This window comes from Dermochelys coriacea, chromosome 2, assembly GCF_009764565.3.
Source record: "Dermochelys coriacea isolate rDerCor1 chromosome 2, rDerCor1.pri.v4, whole genome shotgun sequence".
Classification (NCBI taxonomy): Eukaryota; Metazoa; Chordata; order Testudines; family Dermochelyidae; genus Dermochelys; species Dermochelys coriacea.
Window position 1 is genome coordinate 47,741,314 of NC_050069.1, and position 16,139 is coordinate 47,757,452.

The following is a 16,139-nucleotide window of genomic DNA, read 5'->3' on the forward strand; positions in this document are numbered from 1 at the left end:
TTTAAGGTTTGTCTTCCACTAGCTGTGGCAGGAATAGCCAGAAGGAAGGACATTCAGAGTGAAAGTTTACACTCTTCATCCTTCACTAGCTCAGCTGTGGCTAGGCATACAGGGTCATCAGATCAGCATTGTAATATTAAGGACAAATAGGTGAATAAGTATTGAGCCTCAGAAATATTATGCCACCATCACAATATTATGAAGTTAAAAATAAATTATTAAAATCAATTTTCCACTTTCCAGTGATGCAGCTGCTTCAGTTATTAAAATTGAAGAAATTTTTGATGTGTAACTAGCTCTAACTATTAAGGCTGATCTGTTACTTTTGCATTTAATTCAGCAAGGACAAAGAAAGTAGACTAGTCAAGGTTCATTGCTGACTGCAGCACAATGTTGTATGTGTGCACAGGCAAAATGCTGCACTATCTGAGTTCCAAATGCTGCAGTGGGGGACGATTAAATCCCAAAGCAAAAAAGCTTAATTGGAATTAAAAATAAAATTTTAGGCACATTTTTATTTACCGGCGATTTTGTAAAAACAAGGCTTTACAAAAGCTAAAATCATCCTGTGAACATGTCTTTTAAACATGGGGGACAGGTTACGTTTTACATACAAATTGAACAAGACAGAGGTGTAGATGGCAAAGGCTACTTTATAGGATTCCATTAATCTAAACCCTGAACACAATAATTAACAGTGACAGATAATTATACTTGTTTGAATAAGACAGACTGTTTTATTGGTTAAATTTGTGTTGCTCGAGCAGCACGGTATATCACTGCTTCTTTTGTCTCTCTAACAGTTCATCAAAGCAATTAACCCCTGATTCTCTCTTGCTTAGCTTTCATTTTCAGTCCAACCACTTTTATACTTAATGTTGGACTGTGGATCAGATGGCACAGTTTCAGAGTCCATTTTCTTGTTACCAGCCAAATCTGAGCCAGGTTATTCATGATTTGGAGACATTAAATGCACTTAATAAATTAAAGTTATGCCTTTCCTTTATCAGATACTGATTGAAGTAAGAAGACAATTATGCAGATCAGATCTGTTGAGTATTGTCTTGACTCATCCTTTTTAATGGAGTTAAGTGAACTCTTCATTTCAAGCAATTTCATATGTTAACCCTTAAATTTTTACCCATGTATCTTCTTTATAGAAAAAGAACTAAGTTTTATTTCATAAGTATAAAATAACAATTTAATCACTATCCATTAAATTCCCCCAAGTGCAGCGGGCTTGTGAAAGGTCTTCCGCATCACTTAAGCCTCATCGTAAGACTTGCGTATATTTGAATTATGGATGAAATATTTATTCACTTTATTTAGTTTCTATATCAGATAATCAGCAGTTATACCATGTGTGTTGCAACTGAATAATGTTTGGGAGGCCTGTAGAGAATGTTAGGGCATGTGTTGCAAAAGGATGTGTAAGGTTAGACACCCTAACAGTAGCATTGATATTTCTCAGTAATGTGGACTCCTTTTGTGCTGATTTAGACACTGAAGAACTGGAAGAAGATATACATTAAGTTACACCTTCTTCCAGCCCTTTAGCATGTATAAAAACTACCTACATAAGAGTCAGGTGACAAGGTACAGAGGTATCTAAATACTTCACCTTACATATCACCTCTGGATTTGCCCTTTGCTGTCATCTGTGTTTACTGTTTATTGCAGTAACAATGACTGAGTTTTCAAATCCAGTTAGGGAACGTAACCACACAGGGTTACTATTTTCAAAAGCAATTACATGATTTAGGAGTGAAGTTGAACTATTTATCCAAAAAAAAAAATGTAGCCTATTCACCAAAAAATGCACAGATTTGTCAAATAGTTTAGCCCTATTTTTTTCCAGGCTATATTCACAAGGGGACTGTGTTGGGGTGTACTCCCCACACTGACCCTCACAGAGTAAATTAGGCCTCATTAAATGTCCAGGCTGCACCTGAAGGTGGAGCCAGGGAGTGGGGATTGATTAATTAGACATGAGGCTCAGCTGGGCAGGACCAGGCAGGGCCTATATAAGCCAGAAAGCTGGCAACAGAAGGGGGCTACAGAAAGGCAGGCTGCTGTTACCCCCTGAGATGATGGAATTGGGAAGCTGGTGAACCCAGAAGGTGGGCTAGCCAGGAAGGTAGGAGAAGGCTCCTGGGGAAAGCATCAAGGTAGGACAGTGTAGACCTTGGCTGCTGACTGAAGGGCCCCTGAGCTGGAACCCAGAGTAGAGGGAGGGCTCAGATTCCTCTACTAGCCACTGGGGCTGTGGCACAGGCCAGGCAGTGGACTGCCTGGGATGGTTTGTCTGGGAAAGTCTTTGTTACATCACCCCAGAAAGGGGAACATGTGTGGTGACCCAGCTGGAGGGTGGAGTTACAAAGAAGAGGCCAGAGTTTCTGGAGTGAGAAGCGCCGCAGGGTGAGAAGATTATGGGAAAAAGACAGCCAGAGGAGGGTGCAATGCCTGGCCAGAGCTAATCCCCAGGATAGCCAGCAGGAGGCTGTGCCACCAGCAAGGAGTGAACCCCATGATAGGAACTTAGATGTATTCACAAAACAAGAGGAAGTGGTGGCAGTGGCATTTTGGGTCAAATGAAATGTTTTGGTTGACCCCAAACTGACTTCTTATTTGCCAAGAATTCAAAAACAAAAAAAAAAGATTTGGTTTGAGCCAAAACCAAGCATTTTTATTGATATTTCAGAATTGCAACCAAATTAAAAAAATAGTTATATTCTCATCTCTACTTAGGAATACAAGTCCCATTGACTTTCAGTGGACTTGTGTTCTTCAGTCAATCCCAGCCACGTCTCCCATTAAGAGTTGTGTGGCTAAATCCCTGAGTCAGCTTTAAGGGGGGGGGGTAAAACTCATCATTCCTATACATTTAATGCCTTTCATCCAGGGATCCTAATGAATTTTACTAACATTACATATAAGTTTATGTCCACACTGATTACATTAAACAAGCTTCCTGTGTCATGCTAATGAATGGATTTCCAACAGGACAATGCTGCTTATTACCATAGCATAAGAACAAAGGACACACAGAATTTGAGGACTGGTGAAGAGAGAGAGCTGATATTTATATAAGTGTGGACAGTTTCCCTCAGCTAACCAGTACTAAAAAAAAAGTGTTCAGTTGTCTTTCAAGGCATATTCAGAATGTGTTGGAGTGAAACCCTGCTTCCTTAACTGGGTTGGGTTGTACCTGTACCAGTAAGCCACATCTACATAAACCACTGTTCTCTCTGTGTGGGGCAGACATAAAAAACAACCACCCAGGTGATGTTTTGAATGAGGCGACAGGATCTGAAGATTTAGCCATTCTCTGAACCACTCCCTTTAGGGCCAAGATTTTTTGTAAGCAATATTCAATATAATTTTGCAAAATGTTGCAGTTATTTGGAAGGAATTTTTGTCATTTTGTTGAATTAATATCACAACAAATACAACAAGCCATCCGGTTTTGGTAGCAAAACTAGTACCCCAATGCATTGTTTTTTTGCTATTTTGCAGAAATGTACAAAAATGTGCTAGTTTCAGATTGTTTAACACTTGTGCAACAGCATTTGCACTACTAGCCAAGATAACTGCAACTGCACAGTTTAAACAGTGGGAAGACAAAGCCCATTAGCCAAAATATTAATAAAAACAGAAATTGACTCCTAATTTGCTAGTAATAGATCAGCCCAGTAATCAGGTTTCAACATGAATGTTTTCCGGGAAGGGAAAAATCCCATTTATAATTGCAATTTAAGTTAAATCAAGAAAGATCCATGACAGAGCAAAAGAATAAATACAAAATTACAAATAGCTACAGAATGGAAACTGTGTAATTATAGATGATTTATGTCCAACTGGGGTTGAGGAAATGAACCAGGGATTTAGGAGGGTCATTGCTTATTCTGCCATTTGCAATTTGAATAAATGAGAGACAGTATGTCCAATTATAGACTTGTTAGTTTGCTGAAGATATATAATTTGGTGGCACCTTGAACTTAGAGCAAATTGCAAAGAAAATGGAAAAAAGAATGAAATATGCTTGGTAACTGGCCAAACGCTCAAAGTTAAAGCTATGTTGATAAATGGAAAGCACTGCTAATTGTTCTATGAACACACAGAATACAATTATAAACCTAATGAGAACAAATTATGGTAAGAAGATACTGAACATTTTGAAATAGTACCGGCAGCACAGAATGGTCTATAAGGACACATGCAGTGTCAAGTGAACAAAATTCTGAGGTAGAAGAACACAAATACAAGATTAGCATCATGGGTCAAGTTTCTGTGCTTTATTCTGATCTATGCTGCACAGGTGTAAATCCTGAGTTATTCTACCAGAATCCACTAAAGTAAACGCACCCCACAATGCTCATTGTGGACTACTGCATAAATCCTTTCATCATACCACTGCCATCAAACAAGGGGAAAAGCTACCAAGGTCACATTGAATTAACTTGTAATTTACCTTGGGAACCAGGATCTATAAACCAGAAATTTCGTGTTTGGAGAGTAAAAGTTTAATTCTATGAAGTCAATTCCGCTAGCAGTCACATATAAAAGTGCAACTAAATCCTGATCCTACATAGGAATGTGCTTAACTTTATGTACTGTGGGTAGTCCCATTGACTTCAAAGGGATTAACTTGATATCACAAAATATCTTTGAGAGCAGGAGCAAAATAGGATTGAGAATAGGATTAGACATTATAATGCTTCAAGATATAAGACAGCCACCACTGACTGGAGAAGTTAGGAAGAAATTATGACTATAGGCAGGTTATTCCAGCGTTGTGCATTGTACTTTTTTCTGATGTATCTGGTACTTTCCACTATCAAAGATAGGATAGGAAACAAGAGGGACCTTTGGGCTGCATCTCCACTATTATAACACATCCAATATTCCTATCAACACTAGATTTAATAAATAGTGGTTTTGTGAAGTCTAAAAAAGGGCCCCACAACCTGCTGTTCCCATTGACTACAATGGGAGTGGCTGGGGGCTGAGCATGTTTGTGGAAATTGGGCCATTTCATTTAGATTCTTAATTGGAGTGGAGCTTTATTGAAAAGTGGGCCACTTGTGGAGTTTCCTAAATCCCTGTAGGTGTTGACCTTTTTGAACATCTGGTCCTGAAGTGTTATAATTCTGCAGTTAGAATACAGTAAAAACTGCCTTAGCGACTGTCATAAATATAAAGGGAAGGGTAACCACCTTTCTGTATACAGTGCTATAAAATCCCTCCTGGCCAGAGGCAAGACCGTTTCACCTGTAAAGGGTTAAGAAGCTAAGGTAACCTCACTGACACCTGACCCAAAATGATCAATGAGGGGACAAGATACTTTCAAATGTGTGGGGGGGGAACAAAGGGTTCAGTCTGTCTGTGTGATGCTTTTGCCGAGAACAGATCAGAAATGGAAGCCTTCCAACTCCTATTAAATTAGTAAGTAATCTAGCTAGAAAATGTGTTAGATTTTCTTTTGTTTAATGGCTGGTAAAATAAGCTGTGCTGGATGGAATGTATGTTCCTGTTTTTGTGTCTTTTGGTAACTTAAGGTTTTGCCTAGAGGGATTCTCTATGTTTTGAATCTGATTACCCTGTAAGGTATTTGCCACCATGATTTTACAGATTCTTTTACCTTTTCTTTAATTAAAATTCTTCTTTTAAGAACCTGATTGATTTTTCATTGTTCTTAAGATCCAAGGGTTTGGGTCTGTGTTCACCTGTACCAATTGGTGAGGCTTATTATCAAGCCTTCCCCAGGAAAGGGGCTGTAGGGCTTGGGGGGATATTTTGGGGGAAGATGTCTCCAAGTGGTCTCTTTCCCTGTTCTTTGTTTAAAATGCTTGGTGGGGGCAGCATACAGTTCAAGGACAAGGCAAAGTTTGTACTTTGGGGAAGTTTTTAACCTAAGCTAAGAATAAGCTTAAGGGGTCTTTCATGCAGGTCCCCACATCTGTACCCTGGAGTTCAGAGTGGGGAAGGAACCTTGACAGTGACCACATCTGAAGAGAGACCACCTGTCACAACTAGCTACTTGCAGAGGGCACGGAACATTTTCCCCCTATAATTTAAATGTGAAGAGCGACAACCTATCATCTGTGACCAACAACCACATTTTCTTACTCCCATCCTTAAAAACCTGTAGCAGAAACCCAACTTCCTTACTTCTGCACTACTGCTGGTGGCAGTGTTATCTTCAAAGCTGGGAGCCTGGCTAGCAGCCACCGCACTCTGGTGTGCAAACCTTTGAAGAGAGACCACCTCTTAGAAGCGACCACTTTTGCTAATTCTACGCATATGATGTTGAAATCTATTTTCAAAGCTTGATAGAAGGCAGTTATATTCCCTGTGGATATATTAGTGATGAATGTTTTTGAAACAAGTATTGTTTTCTAATTGTTTTTGTACAAAATTAATTACTGTTTGTTGATATTGTATGGGTGAGCAGAAAGATTTTTACTGTAATGTCTAAAAAGCATTTTCACAATTACCAATTTTAAAGAAAGCCTAGGAACAGTATAGTTTAAACATATTCAACTAAGGAAAGTCAAGGGCCTTGTACTGGGGATCAGTGGGGATCCTCCCCCAGAAAATTTTTTGCAGATCTGTCATTTGTCTTCGTCTGGTGCATTTGTAACCCACACGCCTAATAAGGAGATATCTCTAAGAGATCTACTGGGGAGTGGGTAGGAATGTGTTGTCTGGGTCATTGTTGCTAGGCAGATGCACAGTTAGCTTTCTATACTTAGATGTTTCTGGGATTGGGTTTGGTAGTTTTGGGTATGCTCAGTAGTTTCCCTGTTGCTGGACTCACACTCCATGAGGGCAGCTGGTTTGCAAAAGGCCATGTGCACTGTGTGGGTTCAGAGAAGCTGAACCCCAGGAGCAGGAAGCAGGCTGTTTTCCCTAACTCTGAAGCATTTTGCAGTAGGCTAGTGATATAGTTAACCCTCCAACAGGGACACCCTGACAATGTTAATTATAGAAAGTGAAAATTGGGAGGGAAAAAGATGTTTTAACTCTATACTTTGAATGTTTGATTTTAACCAAACTGTTTTAGCTAAATTGTGTCAACTAGTATGATTCACCAACTCTTCTCCTATTGAAATGTGATAATGGGGAAAGTCATTTATATTTTGATATTCTCAGTTATGTGTTTTCTTGTAACAGGGCTTTTAAAAATCTATATACTGAACGGAATGATTTCAGCAGAGGAGAAGGAAGAGTCTGCATGGATTCCAGCTGAAAATTTTCTATGAGCAGGTGGAGGGAAGATATTGCTTTTGAGTCAGCAGACTGTATAGATTTGGTGATCAAAGACTTTGAGACTCAGGTGAACTCAGCCTAAGTTTTTGGGAACTCCGAGTTTCTTCTCACTGTGTTTCTGTGGGGACTGACTTGCTTAGATTATTTTTTTTAATGTATGTTTATGTATAACTGTGAAAATAATGTATGTAGTTTATAAAGTAGCCATGTTACGTTGTATAAATTAAGTTGTTGTTTATTACGTTTCTTTATAATAAGATTTTGTCAAGCTGGTAAGATTTAAGTTAATTCCTTTTGTTCTTTTGAACTTGGTTGGGGAGGTTGACCCCTGTGCAGTCCTTGCTGAAAATCCTCAGTGAGTGAAATCTAGGTCTCCATGTGCTTTTCTATGGGAGTTGGGTTTTTAGCACTGCAGAAGGGCAATGAAGTAAACTCTAGCCCACCTAAAGGGTGAATATTCAAAACCCCCTGCTCTTCACGGGATCTAAGGCTTGCTCTGTCCTCTTCAAAAAATGTTTTTCTTATCCACCCTCAAAACTCCACTTCTACCCCAAAATTCCTTTTAATCTCCCCCCCCCACAAAAAAATAATTCACGATGTCATCTTTCTCTCCCCTCACTTCAACAATAAAGCAATTTCTCAGTCTTTACTCCCATCCAAGCCCACAAATTCTATATTACTTTCCTCCACAATTCCACCCTATTTCTCCCCTCAATGCAAGGCCCTGTCTCATTGTATCCAGCCTTCTTATGTTCATCGCATCCACCAACTCCATATGTGCCTTTGTTTCGTTCCTCCCTAGTACTATCTGTTGGTCTCTGGATACTCACCCCAACATTTCCATGCTTATCTAAGGCAGTAGTTTCAAAATTTTTGATTCTGCAGTTCAGTTCACAAGATCTCTCTCTCATAGCTCCCATGCTTTGCCAATACTCTAATCTCCTAAAGCTTGGCTCCCAAAATAGCTCATTCTGGGTAACTCCAAGGAGGACTCTATGGAAGCTACTTCTCTAGTAGTGTAAGAGGTTTATTTACGTTCTTTAAGTTGATGAAATGCATTAAGGCACAAATGAATAATTTTAAAGCACATAGTCATAGCCTTTAATAGCTTATACAAAGTTTCTGATCAGCTGTGTAATGTGTGTTAATTTTTATCAAAAGGTATTCAACCACGGCAATAATTCTGTGTTAATCTCTGCATTTATTAATACTAGGCTTTGGTGGAGGGAGCCAAAAATATCACTTTGTAATGTAATCCAATAGGACTTTATGTAGAGGGCTGGAACTGTACACATGCTTGCCAGTTCAGAGTAGCTATGTTCTCAGCTATCCTGAAGCAGTGTATGGAATCACACCAAGAGCAAATAAAAGGGAGTTAGGTTCTTGACAATAGTCACTGAATCTGGAATCTGTAAACAATGATGTTTCTAAGATGTACTAACACTGGAGTTGCTTTCACACTTCAGGTGCCATTCTGTGCACACAATGTATAGGAACATTTTTGTCATCATTATTATTTACTTAAGGACAACAATGATTTCAGTGTAACAGAAAGGCAGTAAGTCACCATCTGAGTTTAAAATTTAGGTAGAAAACAAATTCAGAGCTAGGTTTTGCCTTATGCAGCTGCACAAGAATGGGAAAGGAGTAGTAAGGAATTTCCCATCCCCTACTGTGTGATTTGCAAAAGGGTGTCCCAGAATAACAGGCACTTTAGGGAAGCACTCATTTAAAATCTCTTGGTAGTTAAATAAACTTGTTTTAGTCTTTAATGAGAATTAATCCATGGTTGTGTTTAAACTGAACTGTTTGGTAACTCCAATTCAAGTAGTAATCTGTTCTAGGTTGACCCCTTAAAGGAGCAATAGACCAATATATTGAACCCTGATAGGAACAATGAATCTATAATTCTGAACTACCCAGGAGAGGACTGGACAGTGCAGAACACATGTTTTGGGGACAACTTGGGACTTGGAATGTGTTGGAGTCACCCTGCAGGTAGTAATCAAGGAAGCCAAAGTGTGGCTGGTGTGTCACTGACTGACTGCTGGGGTCACTGTTCCTGGACCAAGGCTGTGGCTCTACACAGACATGCAGGGTGTGTCCTGCATGCTGACTGGGAGCAGCCCAAGTAGAGAGCTACAACAGCAAAGCACTGTGAGGCACCCAAGGTTGCAGGGCAGATGGTGACAACACCTCACTGGACTGGATTACCCCAGAATTTGATACAAATTTTTCCCCATTCATTGCTCGACTGACCATATCTACCCCACTGATAATATGTAAAATAAATAACTGATATCACCAGTTTGTCAAAGGTGAAATGCCTTTTCCATCTATTTATTTCCCTTTTTCTTTCAAGGGGTGAACTTGCTCAGAGACGCTGGGCTCGAGGCCAGAAGTATAGGATCAAATTAACCATTGGTGGAGTTACACCAGTGATTATCTGATCCCTTAAAGACATTAAAGGTTCTATCTCCTTTAACTTATGAATGCATGTCTCCTCCACTGAATTTTAATCTGGCTATTTCATAATTGACCAGACCTGGCTATAAAACTGGTTTCTTCCAGACTTTTAGTCCTTCACTCACACAAGTTTCCCACAACAAGCTTGCTCTCATTCCTCTTAACTCATTCAAAACACGCTTTCTGCATCGAATAGATGAACATTATATCTGAGTATTTTTAGTTCACATTCATCTGTCTCCACTCAATCCTTCTTTCCTATCCTTCAGACTCTTGAACTACTTTTTAATATGGACAACCTGGAGAGTGCTGCAGAGAATATGTTCCCAGCTGCCAAAAACCTGTCAGCCGAACAATGGCTTTTCCATTCTGATGGTGGTGTATGTAGCTTATTTCATAACCTTAGCATGCAATGGATTTGTAAACAGAGAGAATGTCACCTTCCTGCTGCAAAGGTAGTGGCCATTTTGTGTTCAGATGTAGCCTTTTGCCTAGGAGACACACACACTTTGTCTCATGGAGACCTTTTAGTGATTCTTTTATTCTGTTGTTCTATTAATGTAAAATAATAGTAATTCTGATTGGCAGTATATGGCTGTTCTTTGTGTATATAAAAAAACCTGCCTTTCTTCCTTGATAGCTCCAATGAAATGTTTTTTAAAACTAAAGAGTTAGTAGCATTGGGTGGGGTGAAGTTTGATTCTGCTGTGGCCTGCACCCTGTATAGTCATTTAGACCAATCTAAAGTGAGCTCAAAATACTATCAGTCTTATTTAGTAGCATATTACACCCACTTGGCAATGGTGAAGATGACTGCATACCATCCAGGATAACAGAGAATTGAGCCCAGTGTTTGTAACTATCTAGGTAAGGCAGGACTCAAGCTGCATACCTGTGACAGACAGAATGAATGGTTTACTCAGACATTCTAGAAACAGAGTGCAGTACCTGAAAGTAGGAAAATAACCACTTGAGGAAGTCTGGTTGACAACCGAGCCTGATTAAAATTGAGAAAAGTACGCACACACAAAGGTTTATGAAACTGTAGTTAAAAATCAATGGAAATGATAATATTTTGAAACAAATAACCTTTTGTTTCTTGCTACTTTTCTTCCCTACCTTCCATTATACCATTTAGGTAATATACAAATGTTTGTGATCTATTTTCAGCTTATTAACTATTTCCAGCCAAAGGCACAATAAACTTGAAAACATGGAGATGTTTTGAATCTCCGGCAAAAACATAACAAGATCTTTTCAAAAGAGGTGCTATTCTACATGCACGACCATGGATGGGCACTAACTTTGTGTGTTGAAGAAGCAAAGTGACACAGTGAGTTAGTTTACTAGTGTGACAGAGCTAATTTGTCACTGGGAGGAGAACCACTAGTGTGTCCTTCAACAACCACAATCATGGTTTAATAAAAGAGCCAGGTAAAGAGCATACATGCTTACCTGGTTGTACAGCTAGTTAAGAATTTTCTGTTGAAATATTTTTTTTGTTGGAAAATCTAAATGAAATATTTCATTTTGGGTTCAGGTTGACATCAATCTGTTTTTACCTGAGCTGCCGTAGTGCTTCAGGAGAGCTGAAGTTTGGGCACCTCCTGCCTTCATTCTCCTCTATGGACTGGGTTCCTGGGCTGGACTACATCTCACATGAAGCATCAGTCTGCCCTCAGTTTGAATTGACATGGTACATCATGGGATATGTAGTCCAGCCAAGGAACCCAATCCATAGAGAAGAAGGAAGGCAGAAGGCACCCATATTGCAATTCCCATGAGGCACCCTGCAGTTCACAAGGACACAACTTAATGTTGATCCGAGCTGAAATGTTTCGATTTGGTATAACAATCCAAAACAAAATATTTCAATTTGTCCAGAAATGAAGCAGTCCAAGATGTTTCAAATTAAAAATGTGAAACTTTCCATTCCAAAAACAAGATATTTTAATTTTTCATCCCATTTTGGTACAAACACCAATGTTGACATGTTGAACTTATTCATTAACGGCTTGTACAATGGGAGTGTGGTGGATTTCCATGCAAATGTGCTGAGAACCACTGCTCTTTCACCGGTGGGAGGAACACTAACAAGCACCCACTAGGGATAGGGTGGAGCATGGCGTACAGTAGTAACAATGTGAACTGAATACTTCAGAAATGCTATTGCTATATGTCACTTCTTTTCCTGTAGGGCAGAGATGCTGGAACAATTTTTATAGTGGGGGTGCTGAGAGCCATTGAACCAAATTGTAAACCCTGCATATGATGAAAACCACTTTAAGCCAGCTGGGTGAAGCAGCACCCCAGTTGGTGGTATGTGTGAGTGAACTGGATTGGAAATAACAAGTGTGTCTAGAGGGAGTCACATAATGTAACTCTCATGCAAAAGAGAGGAGTGTGTAGTTTAAAAAAAGTAAAAGGATTTAAGGACTGTAAATTAAAGCAGCCTCCACCATCCTTTAAGTTAATGGTTCTTCCAGCTGCTGGGCATAAATTACAGCAACATAGACTCCCTTATACAATGGTAAGTGGTATAAGTAGGTGTGAGTCTGAGTGTAATGGAATCTACTTAACAATTTTTAGATATAGATATAGATATATAATCACATCTGATGAATACTGCACTTCAGCTGTGCTCCTCCATCTGCTACTAACTTGTTCCCTTTTTTGTGTCTATTTTAAATTCACTGATAGGAAGGTCTTAAAAGGCTACAATAGTGATTGAAAATATTTAAAGGATATAAATCTACACTTCTGAAGCTTTGCCTTTTTTTTTTTTTGCACCCAAATGGCACTGTAATTAAATTGTAACTACAATTTTGGACCTGCAATTATTTTTAGTCTAAAGCAATGGCCTTTAGATGTCTAACTACCCAGTGTGCAGGTGCAGTCAGCTACCTATATGTCCAAATGTCTCATTAGGTTAGAAATGCAAGCATAATTGCAATGACTAATTAATGCAGCATCTGTTAAATGCAATAGTAAGTGAAAGTGATATTGATTACGATTATATCAGTTATAATCCTCATAATGTTGAGACCTGCAGTAGGAACATCAATAGGAAATCAGGAAATTTGCTTAGAAATCGCAAACAGCAAGACAGACACAAGTGGAAGAGTCCGGGTCGACAGCATGATTCATTTTTTCCCCCCCACACAGTTGATTCATGGATCAGCTTATCCATGGCAGAAAGCAGTCCTAATTGTGATAGCCAGAACAGAGAGAGTTCCGGGTTGAAGAAACGTGCTGGATCATTTTTATTGCAGGTCAGCTGATTCATAATAGATTCATTGCAGTTCTATGTGTTCACTATTAAATGCACATAGGCGAGAGGAACAATTTTGCTAATCTAGACACCAGAGATATGATCAGGCACTTTAAGTGTAATCATCCGAATGAAATTTTTGGCCTCATGTCTTTAGATGATGCAATATATCATTCTCAAACTGCTGCAGCATAGAAGAGTTTGTACAGAATGGAATTCCTCCAACTTCCCAGCATCATTTTATTATTGTCTTCCAAAAATCAGTTGTACACCAACATGTCCTACACAATTGGGAATAACAGCACCCCAGAGCATGGGAAAAGGTGACTTAATGTACACATTTTTTGGGGGGTTCTGAAGAAAAAACATCTACAGTTATTGCCCATTAATCAGAGTGTAACAAATAACTGGCCTTGATTTAGTCCTATCCGCTATTGTAATGGATATTTCTAAACAGGATTAGAATAATGATGTTTCCTCCTTGTCTTTATGACATCTTAAAGACTAACATTTTCAGACAGGACTGAAGTCAAGGCAGGTCATGTAATTTACTACAGATTTACTGTAAATGAAGGAACAGCCAAGGATTTGCGTCTCTCTCCTTCACAGGGTTTGTTCTGAGGAAGTTTTTTCTAGATACTTTGGACCTTACCATCAATGCCATCAAAACACCACTACCTCGAAAGAGTGGGTAGTGAAGCCAGCAGCACACCAAACTAAGGTTAATGGGTGTCTTGATTACAGTCTATCTGCAGCCCCGCCACCCAGAGCATTGCACCACACGGCGGCGTGGCTGCAGGGGAGCGGGGACAGCCTCCCGGGCCAGGAGCTCAGGGGCTGGGTAGGACGGTCCTGCGGGCCAGAGGCCCGTGGGCCATAGTTTGCCCACCTCTGAGATAGACAGATTCAGATACGAAATAAGATGTAAATTTTTACTAGAGTAATTAACCATTAGAACAATTTACTAAGGGTTGTGGTGCATTGTCAATCACTGACAATTTTTAAATCCAGATTGAATGCTTTTCTAAAAAGATTTTCTAGGAATTATTTTGAGTAAGTTCTAGGCCTGTGTTATACAGGAAGTTGGAGTAGATGATCATAATAGCCTTAGAAACTATGAAAAGGCTAAACTGTCTAGATTCCACAGAGTGCATTTCCCACAAATTTGAGAACACTCAGAAAGACCTGGAATGGTTCATTAATGTTTGGATCACCTCACAAGGTATTTTACATTAGATTTCTTCATTGCAGACAGTGATAATAAAAGCAGATAGGCATTTAGCTCTGACTTCAACTAGCACTCAGGGAGTAATTTGTAGCAAATAATTTATTCAACTAATTTTGCAATTGTTTCAATTCACAAATTGTCCACAAACCATTTAATATTTGCCTGAATTTCTCACCCAACCTCGTTCACAGAATAAAAATAAATAAATAATTCTTGATCTACACATTGCTCCCGAGTCATTTCCTGTAGCTATTATTAAAATTAAAAGTTAATTAAAATAAAAATTAAAATTAAGCTGTTTGAATTGGGTTTCATTGGACACAGGTTATAATTGGTTGACCATAACTCTTAGAATTGGTCACTGATGTTTGTATAGATAAATTCCAAGTTATTTTTCAGTGAATAATGTCTAAAATTTGCTTAAAATTAACTTTGCTGCTAGTAAACTTGTTCCCTAGAATATTTATGGAAAGCAAACACAGAAAGGGCATGAACTGGAAGCAATTTTTGTTTCAGTGAATATGTGGACAGGAGGCAATTAATGACAGGTTTCAGAGTAGCAGCCGTGTTAGTCTGTATTCGCAAAAAGAAAAGGAGTACTTGTGGCACCTTAGAGACTAACAAATTTATTAGAGCATAAGCTTTCGTGAGCTACAGCTCACTTCATCGGATGCATCCGATGAAGTGAGCTGTAGCTCACGAAAGCTTATGCTCTAATAAATTTAGGAGGCAATTAAGTTATTCACCCAGCTGTACTTACACTCATTAATTTGGCTATTGTCTTAACCTGATGGTGCATGGTTTACATCTATTTTAATTACGTTAAAAAAAGTCTGAGGAGGCTGTTTTAGGAAAACCAGAAATCTCCTTCTTCCACTCTTCAAAATTTACAAAAAAAAGAGGAAATTTTGTCTACTGAATCATTACATAACTCTGCGTCAGGATACAGTTAACATTGACCATATGACATGCAATGACAATGGAAAGCGTTCCTCATGCAGAGCAACTGCCAGCACAGAAGGCAGTGTGAAACAGCTCTAGCCTGATTATTCATTAGTATTAGGGTAGTGCCTAGATGCCCCAGTCCAGATCGGGACATCCCTATATTAGAGATGGAGAAACACACAACAGGCAATTCCTGACTCAAAACCATACTATCTAAATAGAGGAGACACTCAAAGGATCTGAGGACACCACAGAGGTAAAGTTCAAACATCAGAGGTGGCCGAGCTGACAATAAAACCCATTTCACTTAACTCCCAGCCCAGAGCCTCATCCCCTAGATCGCCCTGCCTTTGCTTTGTAAAACCCATTGGTTGGTGGGTGGGTATGTGTGTGTTATGCGTTTCCCCCTCTCACCCTGCTGCTGTACTCACTACACAGACAATGAGAGTCTGCCAGAGCCCCTAACTACAAGGCCTGGTTCTTTTGCTGATGTAAAGTCTCATGCTTTTAGCTCTGACAGTCCCTGCTCAGTCCTTGGTGTTGGCAAAAATAGCAGCTGTCCATCACACTTGTACACATTTGCAAACTTATGCTCTGCCCCAGATGCATGTACTGAACTCCCACACAAAGGAAGAGGAGCAACATCCCCCTTCACCATCTTGCTTTGTGTGTGTGTGTCTGTGTGCATGCACGTGTGCGTGCGTGTGTAAAGGCCTAGGGCAAGTGCTGCCATCTCATCAGCACTGCAAAAGATTTTCTACGCTCATTCTGCCTGTGCACCTCCTGAACCTCCCCATGTCATCTGTCAAGTAGTAAAGAATAATGAAAGACACCTTCTTGCCAAGCATGTTATCAGTGTCATCCTGCATGAAGCAGACAAGAAAGCTCTTCTTGTCAAAGGCCAGTAAGTCAAGCTATTTTATTCATCCATCAACTGAAAACTCAGAGAAAGTACAG

General features: G+C 39.4%; 1 long non-coding RNA gene across 1 annotated transcript; it reads left to right on the forward strand.

Moving 5' to 3' along the window:
* The first annotated feature begins 2,018 nt into the window (after nucleotides 1-2,018).
* LOC119851708 lies at nucleotides 2,019-7,548 on the forward strand. Its single transcript, XR_005291343.2, has 2 exons — nucleotides 2,019-2,168; nucleotides 7,177-7,548. It is a non-coding gene; the product is annotated as an uncharacterized LOC119851708 (long non-coding RNA).
* Nucleotides 7,549-16,139: the final 8,591 nt, after the last annotated feature.